The 15,611-nt window shown below is 40.6% G+C and overlaps 1 protein-coding gene across 5 annotated transcripts in view; it reads right to left on the bottom strand.

The window, feature by feature from the left end:
- LOC105474663 (phospholipase D family member 5) overlaps nucleotides 1–15,611 on the bottom strand; it is a 418,259-nt gene that overhangs the window by 237,971 nt on the left and 164,677 nt on the right. The gene's annotated exons all lie outside the window — the stretch shown is intronic.

Raw genomic sequence — 15,611 nt, 5'->3', positions numbered from 1 at the left:
GACAAAACAGTCTATTGTCAACCGAAAGAAATGAAAATACTTTACCGCAAAATGTATTTCTTTGACATATTTTGAGACTGCTTGCTCAGAGACCCAGCAAACAGAGGTAATTCTGCAAAGCTGCCTTTTATGGGGGACGTTGACACCTACAGAAAATCTAAATTGATGCAGCCAGGCCTCCCCTTGCCCCACTCTAAAAAAAAAAGTCATGGAGAGTTTGACACCTTTAAAGGTCTAAGAAAAAAAAACCAAAAAACCACATTTATCATCTATTCTTTCTCTCTCTCTCTCTTTTTTTTTTTAAACAGAGTTTCACTCTTGTTGCCCAGGCTGGAGTACAATGGCATGATCTCGGCTCACTGCAACCTCTGCCTCCCAGGTTCAAGGGGTTCTCCTGCCTCAGCCTCCCAAGTAGTTGGGATTACAGGTGCCTGCAACCATACCCAGTTAAATTTTGTATATTTTAGTAGAGATGGGGTTTCACCATGTTGGCCAGGCTGATCCTGAACTCCTGACCTCAGGTGATCCACCCGCCTTGGCCTCCCAAAGTGCTGGGATTACAGGTGTAAGCCACCGCGCCCAGCCTCATCTATTCTTTTTCAGGGCTGCTACCTTTGCTAGCCAGGCCTCCTCTTCTCTCCCTCCAATAACCTGCTCTGCCATGATTACCTGTTTTTGAACCCCCATTTTTTCTGTACATAAAGATGATAGATAAGCTTCTACACCCCATTGGTGGTTGGGGTAATCACTCTGTGATTCTCCCTTGTGTGCACGTTTATAAATGTTTACACCTTTTCTCCAATTAATCAACGTTTTGTGACTTGATTTTTAAACAATCCCTTAGAGGGTGAAGGGAAAGTTCTCTCTTTACCCCGACACAATCGTGTAGGGACTCTCTTTTTTCACTGTAAAACCTCACTGTAGTTAACAGGTAAAAAGACGCCCTGCTCACCAAAACACCAGTGAGATGGTACAACGTAAAGTAGCAGGATGAAAGCCACAGGCATTACCACAACACATGTCAACATTACAAAAATTCCACAGACCACCTAGAAGCCACCAGCCCTGGGTTACCTTAGAAGTGTCTGCATGTGTGATGGGTGGGGTTGGGGTGAAAGCTGGCTGAAGGCAGAGCCAGGGCTTCACAGCTTTGGAGTGTTGACTGCGCCAGGCACTAGGCATGCCACACATTCTTGGTATAAATGATCTCATTTAATGTACGTTTGTTCACTCTGCCTTGGCTGCACAGTCCTCTTGTTACTCGTCAAATATGCCAGCCATGTCACCACCCTTCTTCCACCTGGAACCCTCTTTCCCAGGTATCTACCTTTTTCAAGTCTTTGTCCCAAATCCACAGACTCTGTCAGGGCTGTCTGAATACCCCATTTAAAGATGCCCACAGCTGCTCTCTCTTCCTGTTGATTTCTCTGTGCTACACTTTCTTCTTTTCACAGCTTTTATCACTTTCTAACATTTGTCTATTTATCAGCTATATATCTATGTGATATGGTTTGCTTCTGTGTCCCCACCTAACTCTCATCTCGAATTGTAATCCCCACTTGTCAGAGGTGGGGCCTGGTGGGAGGTGACTGGATCATGAGGGTGGATTTCCCCTTGCTGTCCCCATGAGAGCGAACAAGTTCTCACAAGATCTGATAGTTCAAAAGTATGACACTTCCTCCTTCACTCTCTCTCTCCTGCCGCCATGTAAGACATGCCTTTTGCCATGAGTATGTTTCCTGAGGCCTCCCCACTCATGCAGAATGATGAGTCAATTAAACTTCTTTTCTTTGTAAACTACCCAGTCTCAGGTAGTTCTTTACATCAGCAGACTAATACATATGTATATATGTATGTATGTGTGTATGTATGTATATATCTATTTATCTACCTGTCTGTATTACTGTTTATTATCTGTCTTCCCCACTAGACTGTAAGCTCCACAAGGGCAGGCATTCTCTCTCTCTCTCCCACTAGATAATGTCTAACCATGCCTGGCATTTAGTCAATAAGTATTTGTTGAATGAACAAAAATATGTACTAAGACTACAGAAAATTATTATTATTATAATTATTTAACATAAATCTTTGCTAAAAAAGAAATGCTTTATTCTTTAATAAAAAGAAAACAAAACAGATGAAGGAAGAAACTGAAAATAGAGATGAAAAAAAAAAAATAACTCCAGGTGGCCGTTCCTGATATTTGTACCATTAAATCATGAGCTTTGTGATTAATGGAAATATAAAAGTCACATGTGTGGCTCATAAAACTGAGGCTGGGTGATTTATATCCTCAGTTATTTTCATTACTCTCCCTTTAGGTAACTTGTTTTTTGGTTTTTTTTTTTTTTTTTTTTTTTTTGGTAGTTTCCAAAGGTGACACCCGATAGTCACTTTCCTCAATTTATCAATAGGAATCTGACATCCCAAAGGCTAATGTCTTGATTTTAAAACAGAAATCCCTTCTAAGAATTGTCCCCAAAATACATGCAGGTTGTTCCACTGCCTTGAAAAGTGAATATGCCTCTCTAATATTTATCAGGAGTTATTCTGAAAATAAAGGGAATATAACAAATCACTCCAGTCCCTTTTGCTGACAATGCCTGCAGCCTCTCTCAAATTCCCTAGGTGCATAGGAACTGCTGTCCCCATTCAGAATTCTGCACACGAGCCTGTCATCTCTAAAATTCTTACTCAGCAGGAAAGCATTTTAAACATTTTATTCTTGCTCCCAGTGTAACAACAGAAAAAAAAATTTCACATTTTTACAAGATTTTCACTCTTCTAATACTAAAATGTTTAAATGGACTCTGCATAGAGAATCAGAGGTTTCCCAGATGGTCAGAAGATGATTATGGCAGGCAAGGAAGAAGCAGAAAAGTCATACATGACTTGCTGAAACAAGAAATAAAGTTAACAAATGTAGTGTGTTCAAGGCAGGAGGCTGTGAAATCATTATAGTTTCAAAAAAGAGAGGAAGTACATCCCTGCAGAGTCAGACCTTTGCAGTCAAGCATCAAAATCTTTATCTTCACCAGATGCATGAAATGGAAAATACAATTTTGACACAGAGAGAAGGAAACATGACCAATTTTAGTTTTACCCTCCCCTTCACAACAAAGCAATAGGTTGTAAATGCATTTAAAGAGGCACCCTTCACCACTACTTTGAGGCAAATGACAGCCAGTTAAAATGTAAAAAGCTTTCAGTCCAAATCCAAAATAATGAATTAATCCAGATAACGTCAACTCAGGTGAGTAAAAAGCAAGATGATTTCATTAGAATGATCAAAGCCAGTACTGAATTTCCATTAAAAAATGAGTTTGCATGCTAAGCAAAAGTGATTTCAATTATTTTGCTAAAAGCAAAGTTTGTAAAGTGCATACTTCGCGTGAAATCACCTTTGCAAAAATTGTGACAGCAAAAGAAATATGACCTAACCAACTCTATCTTGCTTCTAATCTCCAAGCTGCCCTGTTCTTTTCTACGTGTAGGTTGAACTAATTTTGGAAGAAATTTAGTTTATAGTTTTAACTTTGAAGTAAACATGGTAACAGCCCCTCCCTAAAACAAACCCCCTCTTTGCTTGAGGACCACACCACCTTTGTAAAACTAACAAATCGTCCACAAGATTAAGAATTATGGCTCAGGAGTCAGGCAGCCAGAGGCCAAAAGATTCCTAACATGTCCAATTCCTCCCATAGATAACACTACTACTATAAAACCTAAAATTGATGTTTGAGTATTTTTCAGACTCTGCATTCTGATGGACCAGCTGGTCCCACCCAGACCAGTTAACTGGCTGATCAGGTCTTGTGGCCACCACCCAGGAACTGAATCGGCCCAAGAGGACAGCTTCAACTCCCTGTGATTTCATCCCTGACCCAAACGAATTATTATTCCCCATTCATTAGGCTCCTGCCTGCCTAAATGGCTTTAAACAACCCTAGTTTCTAAATTTCAGAGAGGCTGATTTGGGTAATAATAAAACTCTGGTCTCCTGTTTAGCCAACTCTATGTGTATTAAACTCTTTCTCTATTGCAATTCCCATGTCTTGATAAATTGGCTTTATCTGGGTAGCAGGCAAGAAGAACCCATGGGGTGGTTACAAGAGCTATGAAATGTGTATCGAGCATGAGGCTAGAAAACATCCTCCACCTCCAGTAAGTGGTCCTATGTCATCCATAAAAGTAAGCACAAACTCGAGTTTATTATTTTCCAGTCTCACTACATTCTAAAATAACTTTTTATACACCAATGTGCTGTAACTGTAAAGCAGGGGTCTAAATGATGGTGAGTGGGCTGACTCCATAGGTAAGGGTGTTAAGCCTGCATGGTGAAATATATATATATATACAGGGGGAGAAAGAGGGTGGAGGGAGGGAGGGAGGGAGGGAGGGGGTGGAGGAGAGAGGGACGGGGGAGGGGGAGGAGGAGATGGAGAGAGAGTCAGAGTCAGAGAGAGAGAGTCAGTCTTGCTCTGTCGCCAGGCTGGAGTGCAGTGGCGTAATCTCGGCTCACTTCAACCTCTGCCTGCTGGGTTCAAGTTTTTGTTTTTTTTAAATTGAATTTGAACCCTTCCATGCTGGCAAACATGGACTTTGGTCCTCTACAAATTCTAGCCCTTGCTACAGCTTACACATTTCCCAATGCCTGGACCTCGAGGGCTTTTGCAACCTGGAGTAATCAGAATAGGCAGAAGACATCCAGAGACCTACACCTTCCCTGCCATCCCAGCGTTCTCAGAACTTATGGGAAGCTCTTCTTAAATTACTTCAAAAGCCAGTTATAAGTCAGAAATTCTTATTTTATTATAGTCACATAGCATTTACTTTTCTTTTTATTATTCTTAGAGCTGGGGTCTCACTCTGTCACCCAGGTTGCAGTGCAGTGGTGCCATAATACCTCACTGTAACTTCGAACTCCTGGACATAAGTGATCTACCCATCTCAGCCTCCCGAGTAGTTGGGACTACAGGCATGTGTCACCACATCCCGCTAATTTTTAGAGACAGGGTCTCATTATGTTGTCCAGGCTAGTCTTGAATTCCTGGCCCCAAATGATCCTCCCCCCTCAGCCTCCCAAAGTGCTGTGATTACAGGTATGAGCCCATGTGCCTGGCCTCACATTGTTCTAATCAGAAATAAAATTACTCAGGTTGCTCATGCCCTGCTTTTTCAAAAGCATCTGCTGGGAAGGTCTTTGACTGGTTTCTGAAAGTTCAAAGTATCTGCTAAGTGTATGCATACTAAAAATAAAGGTACTGTGGCTCAAAGTTGTTCTTCCTTTAGGTGAAAACACAGGATCATGCTACAGTCATAAGAGTCAGAGACTGGATTCCTGGTCCCTGTTTGTATGTGGATAAGTTAACTGACTTAGTCTAGTCAAAATGAGAAAAGATATCGTTTATTTAAAGATCCTAATATATACTCCTGTCAGATAAGCCTGAAATCCTCCCCCATCCCTCCTTCTGGCTTAGGAAAACCTACAACTAAAAACTACAGCCCATTCTCTGCTTGAAACTTTGCACTGCTGAAAAAAGATCTTGATATTTGCTTATATTCTCTTTTGGTTATTAGCTATTTCTTTCCATCTTTTATATAAGTTTGTTGTTGTTGTTGTGTTTTGTTTTTGAGACAGGGTCTCACTCTGTCACCCAGGCTAGAGTGCAGTGGCACGATCACAGCTCACTGCAGCCTTGACCTCCCTACCTCCCAAGTAGCTAGGACTACAGGTGTGTGTTACCACATCTGACTTTCTTTTTCTTTCTTTTTTTTTTTTGAGACAGAGTCTCATTCTGTTGCCCAGGCTGGAGTACAGTGACGCAATCTTGGCTCACTGCAACCTCTGTCTCCTGGGTTCAAGTGATTCTCCTGCCTCAGCCTACTGAGTAGCTGGGACTACAGGTGCACACCACCATGCCTGGCTAAGTTTTTTGTATTTTTAGTAGAGATGGGGTTTCACCGTGTTAGCCAGGTCTCGATCTCCTGACCTCGTGATGCACCTGCCTCAGCCTCCCAAAGTGCTGGGATTACAAGCATGAGCCACCATGCCCAGTGCTAATTTTTTTTTAACTGTTTATAGAAACAGGTCTCACTATGTTGCCCAGGCTGGTCTTGAACAGCTAGGCTCAAGGGAGCCTCTCACCTTGGCTTCCCAAAGTACTGGGATTGCAAGCATGAGCCACTGCACCAGCCTCCATCTTTTATATGAGTTTTTTTTTTTTAAACATATATAACTGCATAGCTCATTTGATGTATTTCTTCAGTAAATGAGTAAATAGAATAATATTTTGACAATATAGAGTTCTTTACTGACTGCTATTCCAAACTTAAAGTATAGTGAGCTGCAATTCCTTGTATTAGCCCTAGAACAGAACAATGTGCTGAACAGCCCCTCAAACTGTTAAATTTTTAAGTTTTAAATTTAAAACTGTTAAATTTTTAACAGTTTTTTTTTTTTTTTTTTTGAGACGGAGTCTCGCTCTGTCGCCCAGGCTGGAGTGCAGTGGCCGGATCTCAGCTCACTACAAGCTCCGCCTCCCGGGTTTACGCCATTCTCCTGCCTCAGCCTCCCGAGTAGCTGGGACTACAGGCGCCCGCCACCTCGCCCGGCTGGTTTTTTGTACTTTTTTTAGTAGAGACGGGGTTTCACCGTGTGAGCCAGGATGGTCTCGATCTCCTGACCTCGTGATCCGCCCGTCTCGGCCTCCCAAAGTGCTGGGATTACAGGCTTGAGCCACCGCGCCCGGCCAAATTTTTAACAGTTTTAAATGAAGCTAATTCCAAATAATAAAACTCAAGACAGAGAATTTCAAATATGCTGACTCCTTGAAAATGTTACAACAGAGCTGCACATTTCAAATTTACTAGGAGGCAAAAAGGCCATGCTTAAAACACACTGATGAGTTGTAGTTTGTGGTCTAATTGTCATCATCTGCCATATGAAGTTCAGCGCACTTGGAATTTTAACTTTCAAAACGTCAATTATTTTATCCTGAAATGTTCTTACTCCAGAGAAGAATAACCATCTTGATATTAAAAATTCTATCAAGAGCCAGGCACGGTGGCTCATGCCTGTAATCCCATCCCTTTGGCAGGCTTAAGCAGAGGATTGTTTCAGCCCAGGAGTTCAAGACCAGCCTGGGCAACATAGCAAGACCTTGCCTCTCTAGGTAGAGAAAAAAAATTAGCTGGGTGTGGTGGCATGCATCGGCTGAGGTGGGAAGACAGCTTAAGCCCAGGAGGTCAAGGCTGCAGGGAGTCACGGTTGCACCACCGCACTCCAGCCTGGGTGACAGAGGAGACCCTGTTGCTAAAAACAAAAGCCAAAAAAAAAAAAAAAAAAGGGGCCAGGCACAGTGGCTCAAGCCTGTAATCCCAGCACTTTGGGAGGCCGAGACGGGCGGATCACGAGGTCAGAGGATGGAGACCATCCTGGCTAACACGGTGAAACCCCGTCTCTACTAAAAAAAAATACAAAAAAACTAGCCGGGCGAAGTGGCGACGCCTATAGTCCCAGCTTACTCGGGAGACTGAGGCAGGAGAATGGCGTGATCCCGGGAGGCGGAGCTTGCAGTGAGCTGAGATCCCGCCACTGCACTCCAGCCTGGGCGACAGAGCGAGACTCCATCTCAAAAAAAAAAAAAAAAAAAAAAAAAAAATTTATCAAGGAATAAAGATGTAACTAAATAGTCAATCATTAACAACTAGAAAGAAAACTATTAGGAGTGGGTGTTGGTTTTTGTACTAAGAACCATCCTTGTGATTCTCCAGAGGACACAACCTTTTCTAGATTACCAAGATGAACGTATATATATATATATATATGTTCTACATATATGTGTTTTACATATATATGCGTATTCTACACAAGTATGTTCTACATATAGGTTTTACATGTATGTGTTCTACATGTGAGTTCTACATGTGTTCACACGTGTTCTACATGTTCGTGTGTTCTACATGTGTGCTCTACATGTGTGTTCTACATATTTATGTGTTCCACATATTTATGTGTTCTACATATATATAAAACAGTTATATAGTTGTATGCATATGGCCATCCTTAAAACACAGTGATGAGTTGTAGTTTGCACAGTACATTTGATATATATATATAAAAAAAAAAGTTCTCGAGAACCAGAGATGCTTGGAAGTATTCCTCTCACTCAAAGAGTGGTAAAGAACTACTTTCTGCCTCCGAGGTTTTATTAGGCATTTCAGGTAAGAATACAAAGCCAAAGATACCAATATTTCTCCCGAATCAACCTGCCACCCAACCAGCTGCCACGGCCAAAGAGCCCATCATTGGCAAGACAGAATTTCTGCTTCAGAGCAACTTTTAGTCTCACTTGATTTGACTGTGGCATTTGAGAGTCCCTTTTCAGGGTGTTTCTCAGATAAAGCCCTCTCCTGGTTTTCTTCCTACTCCTATTTCTGTTCAATTTTCTTCAGTAATTTATTTCCTGAAAATTTTTTGTTTTATTTACTTAGTTATTTTTTGAGACAGAGTCTCACTCTGTCGCCCAGGCTGGAGTGCAGTGGTGTGATCTTGGCTCACTGTAACCTCTGCCTCCCAAGTTCAAGTGATTCTCTCCTGCCTCAGCCTTCCAAATAGCTGGGATTACAGGCGGCTGCCACCACACCTGGCTAATTTTTGTGTTTTTAATAGAGACGAGTTTCATCATGTTGCCCAGGCTGCTCTTGAACTCCCGACGTCAGGTGATCCACCCGCCTCAGCCTCCCAAAGTGCTGGGATTACAGGCATGAGCCACCGTGCCCGGCCTTTTTCCTACAACAATTTTTAAATTTGGTGTTTATGTGAAGGTGAGTCCTGAAGCCTCCTCTTATCCTCCACCTCATCCATTCCTGGGGGGCTGTGTCCTTTTCAGCTGCCACTTGCCAACCCACTCTGTATCAACACCTCGGGCTTTTTTCTGAGGTCCTTGTCCACTATGCAGCACCAGCTTCTGGTCATCTCCACTCAAATGGTATTTCTGGCTCTAGATCCTTAAGGAATTGCCACACTGTCTTCCACAATGGTTAAACTAATTTACACTCCCACCAACATTGTAAAAGCGTTCTTATTTCTCCGCATCCTCTCCAGCATCTGTTGTTTCCTCACTTTTTAATGCTCGCCATTCTAACTGGCGTGAGATAGTATCTCATTGTGGTTTTGATTTGCATTTCTCTGATGACCAGTGCAATGCCTTTTACAGATAATAATATAAAAGGAAAGACAACTAAACTCCCAAAGAGCTTTTATCAAGTGGCTCAGCTCAATATTATGGACTGAGCTAAAGTCCGAAGTGTTTCTAGTCCACATTTCTAATGGGAATTTTCAATGACTACGTGATACTAATTTTGTAAAATAAGCCTCCTACGAAGACTGGCTACATTACTGGAAAAACTAATACTTGATGTTCACTCGTAGATACCAAGTACTATAAGAGAGGTCAGCTCTGGGCAATGTGGTAGCACCCAGGACAGTAACGTCACAAGGAACAAGGTGAATGGAGCATGTCTCCTGCAGGAGGGGTTGTCTCAGGTGAAACCCAAGAGATAGAGACAAGGAGGAAGAGACAAGAGATAGAGATAGAGATAGAGACAAGGAGGAAACCCAAGAGATAGTAACCAGCTGAGAAAGCAATAGACAGGGAGGCACTGAGGCTGAGAGAGCTTGGTGCTTTTAGGGCCCAGAAAACATTTGGAACGACCACAGCAGAGGGTGGAAGTTGCTGCACGAGGGGTTGTCAAAAGATGGAGATGTTCAGGCAGCAGATGACTTGACTGTCAGGAGTAGCAGAGCTTCGTACATAACAAAGCAGAGGACCCTGCAGGATCTCAAAGTCAACCCCTATTTAATGTACAAAAACAATCTCCCGACCCAAGCCTTCAGATGAATTTGGGCTATAAGAAAATGCAGTGCAAGGATTTATATCTTAAAGGCTTGCAAATGGTCTCCCAGAGGACGAGGGCAGGAGTGTACCAGGGACTGGTTAGGGGAGTTTCTTTTTCTAAAAACAACCTTTTGAAATTTACCATTTTTACCATTTTTAAGTGTAAGGTTCAATGGTAATAAATCCATTTATAACTTTTTCCCACTTTGTCCCCTCTCTCCTTACTGGCCCCTAGTAACCACCAATCTACTCCATATCATCATGAAATCCACATTTTCAGTTCCCACATATGAGTGAGAACATACGATATTTGTCTCTCTGTGGCTGGCTTAATTCATTTAACATAATGGCCTCCAGTTCCACCCATGTTGCTACAAATTACAGGATTTCATCCTTTTTATGACTGAATAATATTGTATTGTACATACACACACACACACACACACACACACATACATACATACCACGTCTACTTTATTCATCCACTGATGGGCACTCAGGTTGATTCCATATCTTGGCCACTGTGAATAGTGCTGCAATACATGTGGGCATGGAGATAACTCTTTGATACATTGTATTCCCTTTCTTTTAGATATATACCCAGTAGTGGAATTGCTGAATCATATGGTAAATAACTATATGTTTTTAGCTTTTGAGGAACTTCTATACTGTTCTCCATAGTGGCTGTACTAATCTACACTCTGACCAACAGTATATGCGGAAAAAGTTTCAAGGTGGGGAAATCCAGAGAGAAGCCCAGTGCTACGACCTGGGATACAGTATTGTATGGGCAAGCTTTGTGAGGGGCTATAGTGATTCAGAATCAACATGTCTTCCTGGAGCTCATTTCTGGGATATAAGATACTTCATCTACTCTCATAAAACCTGAATCTATACCTACTATACATTTCCATCCCATCCCAGAAGGTTCAGGAAATTAAGGGGGGTATGCATCAGCAACTGAAGTCTAACGATTGAAGATGCTCATGTTATTGGATAAAATAAAAGAAAAACACTGAGGCAGAGACTGATAGCAAGACGTGTGCTACAGGAAACCCCATGAAATGAGCTTCTCTGGGCCGTGGAGGCATGCGGTGTGTTGGATAACGTAGCAGACACCGTGGCAGCCCTCTGCCCTTTGGTAGGCAGCCCTCATCGCAGCAGCCCTGACTTGACCCTGGGAGCACAAAAATCAGGTCAGCCAGTCAAAGCTGGATTTAAATGGAAAGGAATCAGAATATGCCACCCCAAAATATGCCACTTTGGCATACAGACTATTTTGAGATGAAAGAAACCTTCTTGGAACCTCCCTTATCTGACTAAGAGCAGAAACTTCTGAGAAACGAGGACTGCCATGAATCCTTTTTCCCAGGGGACTTTCATGGCCATGAACAGTACAGAAAGTAGGCAGAAAGATGGGACTGTAGAAACAAACTTTACTAAATTACCCTTATCTTCCAGTAGCTTCTCACATACATTTATTTTTCCACAATGTACTTCCTCTAGAAGCTCAAAATTCTTTTTGTCTTGTTATTTCTCCACAAATTTGCATCCATACTTCTATGTATGCAAAGGATAAGAATTGCCCTTTTGTAAAATTAGTATCCAAGTGTTTGGGTCTGACCACCTCTCTACAGTTTTTATTTCTGTGAGACACCATCCATACGCATATGAAATAAACCTTTTTCTCCTGTTATCCTATTTTTTGTCAGTTCAATATTCAGGGCTGCTGCCACTGAAACCAAGAGGTCAAGGGAAGAGTTTTTCCTCCCTAATGGAACCCAGCTTGACCCCTTAAGCTTATTTAATAATGTTTAAATTTATTTCATCTATGAAATTAGTATCACAATATCTGCCTTAGTATAAGAATCGATGAGATAGCACTGGGTCCTTTTAGTGGCTGGTATATTATAGATACACAATAAGTGATAGCTGTCATAACACCAAATAATATCCAAAAACTGGTCATTTGTCATGAACCACAGTCCACACCATTTGGAGATGTAGTTGTAGATCCTTTTGTAGTAAGAATGGACTACCAAGATCTGCCTGGAGACTAAATAATGTGAAAATCAAGTCAAAATATGATAGTTGACTCTAACTTCAGTTACTAGTAAACAGCATCACCGAGAATTGCGTGGCAAGAATAAGAAAGCATCTGCATAGAAGCTACATCCAGCCAAATGATTGAATATCCCAGACTGCAATATTTCTAAAAGAGTGCTCAGAATAAAGTACATCATTTACAATAAAGGACAGTCCTGATTCATCTTATAGAGTAAATGTTACAATTATTGAAGCAAAGAGCTCACAGTGAAAGTTCACCTTATATATGCACAAATAATCAATTTTCAATGTTCTATGAAAGTAAAACATTATAACTGCCTATGAAAATCTCCTACAAATTGATATTTCTAGTATGATGAAAAAGAAAGGCTCCAAAATCTAATTATATCTCTCTGATAAATTAGATGTGCTCTGTGAGTGATGTTATTTTGTTACTAATAGTTATTTTGATTACTGTATTGGTCTAATGTGTTGATATTTTACTGAATCCTCTATCAAACCATATTTCTCCTATGTATGCAAAGGACACGAATAGGCAAGCCACAGGTGAAGAAGTAAACATGTCTCATAAACATGTGAGATTTTCAACACTCCTCATAATTTTTAAAAATACAATTTTTTGTTTTATCAGATTAGCAAAGATAAAGAATTTGATCATATGTGATGTTGACAATCACGGGGAAAACAAGTAATCATAACATTCATGATACAGACCCTTTGGAATCCAGCTTGTACTATCTGTCCATCCACAATTAAACCACATCTACCTTTACACCTAGCGAGTCCATTTCTAGGAATTTAAAGATATTCTACTACCTAGGCTAAACGTGTTCCAGGATCAATAAAGATCTACATTGTGGCACCGGTCGTTACGCTAACAACAAAACCCCCAAGGAACCTAAATGTCTTTCAAATCAATAAAGGACTAGTTGAATTATTTATATGATATTCATACAATGAGTGCCATGCAACCATGGATCTATATGTCTTAATACGTAAAGGCGTGGAAAAAAATTGTTTGTGGTACATCATGTCTATATGCTCCCATCTGTGAGAAAAACGGGACTGATACATAGACATGTACAATACAATATCCACATATAAAATCACATTTCTGGGAAGACATATAAGAAAGTATGGACAGTGTTTGCCTCTGGGCAAGGGGACACAGCCTGCAATAAGAGGGGGACTGTTTCATTGTAAAACTGAATTGTTAACATTACTATCATCTGTATATATTAGTTTTTCAATTGCCTACATAGTTAGTTGTTTTAAAAGGCAAGGATGTAATGAAATAACTTGGAAATATGGATGCAATAAAACAAGCAAAGTTAAATGAGATAAATCTAAGATGATGAGTTTTGTAGATTAACCTTGAAGGAAGGGATCTCTGATCTATATGTTTCTCTGTTTTGGTCAAACAAGTTACACACCGTCATTCATTTTTTTTTTTTTAATAAAACTCTGCAGAACATGTACTAGTATGGTCACCATCATTCTACACTCAAACCAAGGCTGCTTAAATGACCAAGTTTGCACAGCAGGTAGACGAGCTGAGAGGCACAATCAGGTCTCCCGGATGCAGAGCCTGAGTGAGCTCTTGGGCATGTCTCACCCACTTCACCTTGACCTCTGCTGCCCAGTGAGGGCCAGACCATTGAAGCCTCTCAGTGGCTTGTGATGGCTCTGAGAATTGCAAGGTAAATATAAGAAAGCATCTGCATAATACTTTCTATTTTCTCTTCTATTTTCATAAAAGTATAGACCTCATGACGCAGTAGATTATATTTTTAAAATGACATTTCTCACATTGGATGCTATTGACCTTTGAGAGTGTGGCTCAAAAAATAGGTGAATTGGCAGGGCATGATGGCTCACACCTGTAATCCCAGCACTTTGGGAGGCCAAGGCAGGTGGATCATCTGAAGTCAGGAGTTTGAGACCAGCCTGGCCAACGTGGTGAAACCCTGTCTCTACTAAAAATACAAAAATTAGCCGGGCATGGTGGTGGGTGCCTGTAATCCCAGTTACTCAGTAGGCTGAGGCCAAAAAATCACTTGAACCTGGGAGGCAGAGGTTGCAGTGAGCTGAGACCACACCATTGCACTCCAGCCTGGGCAACACGAGCAAAATGCCATCTCAAATAAATAAATAAATAAGCGAATCATATAATATCTCACTTTGTAAAGCACTTTGCAAAGCACTTTGCAATCTTCTACACATGCATTATCTTATTTCTGTCTCACTACAGCATGGAAGAAAACTTCTCATTAATTTGTAAATAGGAGTACGGAGGCTGAGTTGAGATGACTTCCTCAGCCTGAAGGGACAACAGGAAACCTATCCTAGGTCGTCTGAACCTAAGTTTCACGTTGCAAACATATCCCTGCATCCTGGGTGAGTCATATCTGAAAACTAGCTTTGGAATTGTAGTTCAGGTTGGTTTGCAGAATCTTTTATTGCTTGCTGCCATGGCTTTTAGACTCACAGTTCAAAGATCCCCTCGGAAGCATAAACCCATTCTGAAATGCTGCATTCCAACCTTGCAACCTTCTAAATGTCTAAAGTCTATGGTTTTGGAAGCTGAGTTCCTATGAGTTCTTTAACAGACTTTTCTGTTGAAAACTTTTTCTCAATATAGTCTTTGTGACCATGGTAATTACTTTAACTAGAAGTTCTGATTAGAAAAATTTCTAATTACAGGTCTATAACCAAAATATAAGAACACCCATCGGGCACATCAACTCCAGTTTTCTCTTTAGTTTTCTTCCCACTCCACTCCCTCCATCAATGTTCCTATTGCCTCAGGCTCAGGTTGGGCTCTTGGCTGTTACTATGAGAATGATTACACATAGGGTCCCTTCCTGACAAGACAGCTGAAACAGGCTGTCTGTGGAAAACACAGCTATACTTTTTGTTTTCAACACTCTTCATGATTATCAGGTATGATTGTGCTTATAAGGGTTTGGTGAACTTTTTGAAAAATATATATCACATTCAAATTATCTTTTTGGAGAACAAACCTGGTGACAGGAAATGTCAACATCATTAATCATATATTAAGTTTCATTAAAATCAAAACTTTGAAATAATTAGCTTCTGCTGCTTCTCAGAGTGGTAATTATAGACCATCAGGGAGTGTCACACTCTCTCGGATTTCCTCCTTTAAATATTAAATGCTAAAGATGAAACATTATTTTTAACACAATCTTTTCAATTTTAGCTGTGGAATGTAAACAATACTTTCCGGGTATTGGGCTAATCAAATCTCATAGTTCAGGAAATCTGAATCTTACTGTATTCAATGGTGAAATGAAAATATTAATACATGCCATCTCATAGGAGAGCAGAGTTCAGAAGCATAAAAATATCTGTATTTCAATGTGTTTGGAGACTTCTCTTTTCCATCACTTAAAATCAAGCTGTCTTCCATTTCCAGTCATCATTAACAGTTATTTATTCAATGATAGTTAGAAAAAAAGTATAGCATCGGACTATTCTATTTCGTTTTAACAACTCCCTGCAAGTTTCTTTTTCTAACTCATTTCTACATGATAGTCTTTACATAAATAATCCATAAACTATTGTATCTTCTCTCAGGCAAATTCTACTATGGAGGAATAATAAAGTAATGTAATAATA

The sequence above is a fragment of the Macaca nemestrina genome, chromosome 1, assembly GCF_043159975.1.
Source record: "Macaca nemestrina isolate mMacNem1 chromosome 1, mMacNem.hap1, whole genome shotgun sequence".
Lineage (NCBI taxonomy): Eukaryota > Metazoa > Chordata > Mammalia > Primates > Cercopithecidae > Macaca > Macaca nemestrina.
Note: the sequence above shows the minus strand (reverse complement) of the source record. Positions and strands in the feature narration are given on the sequence as shown.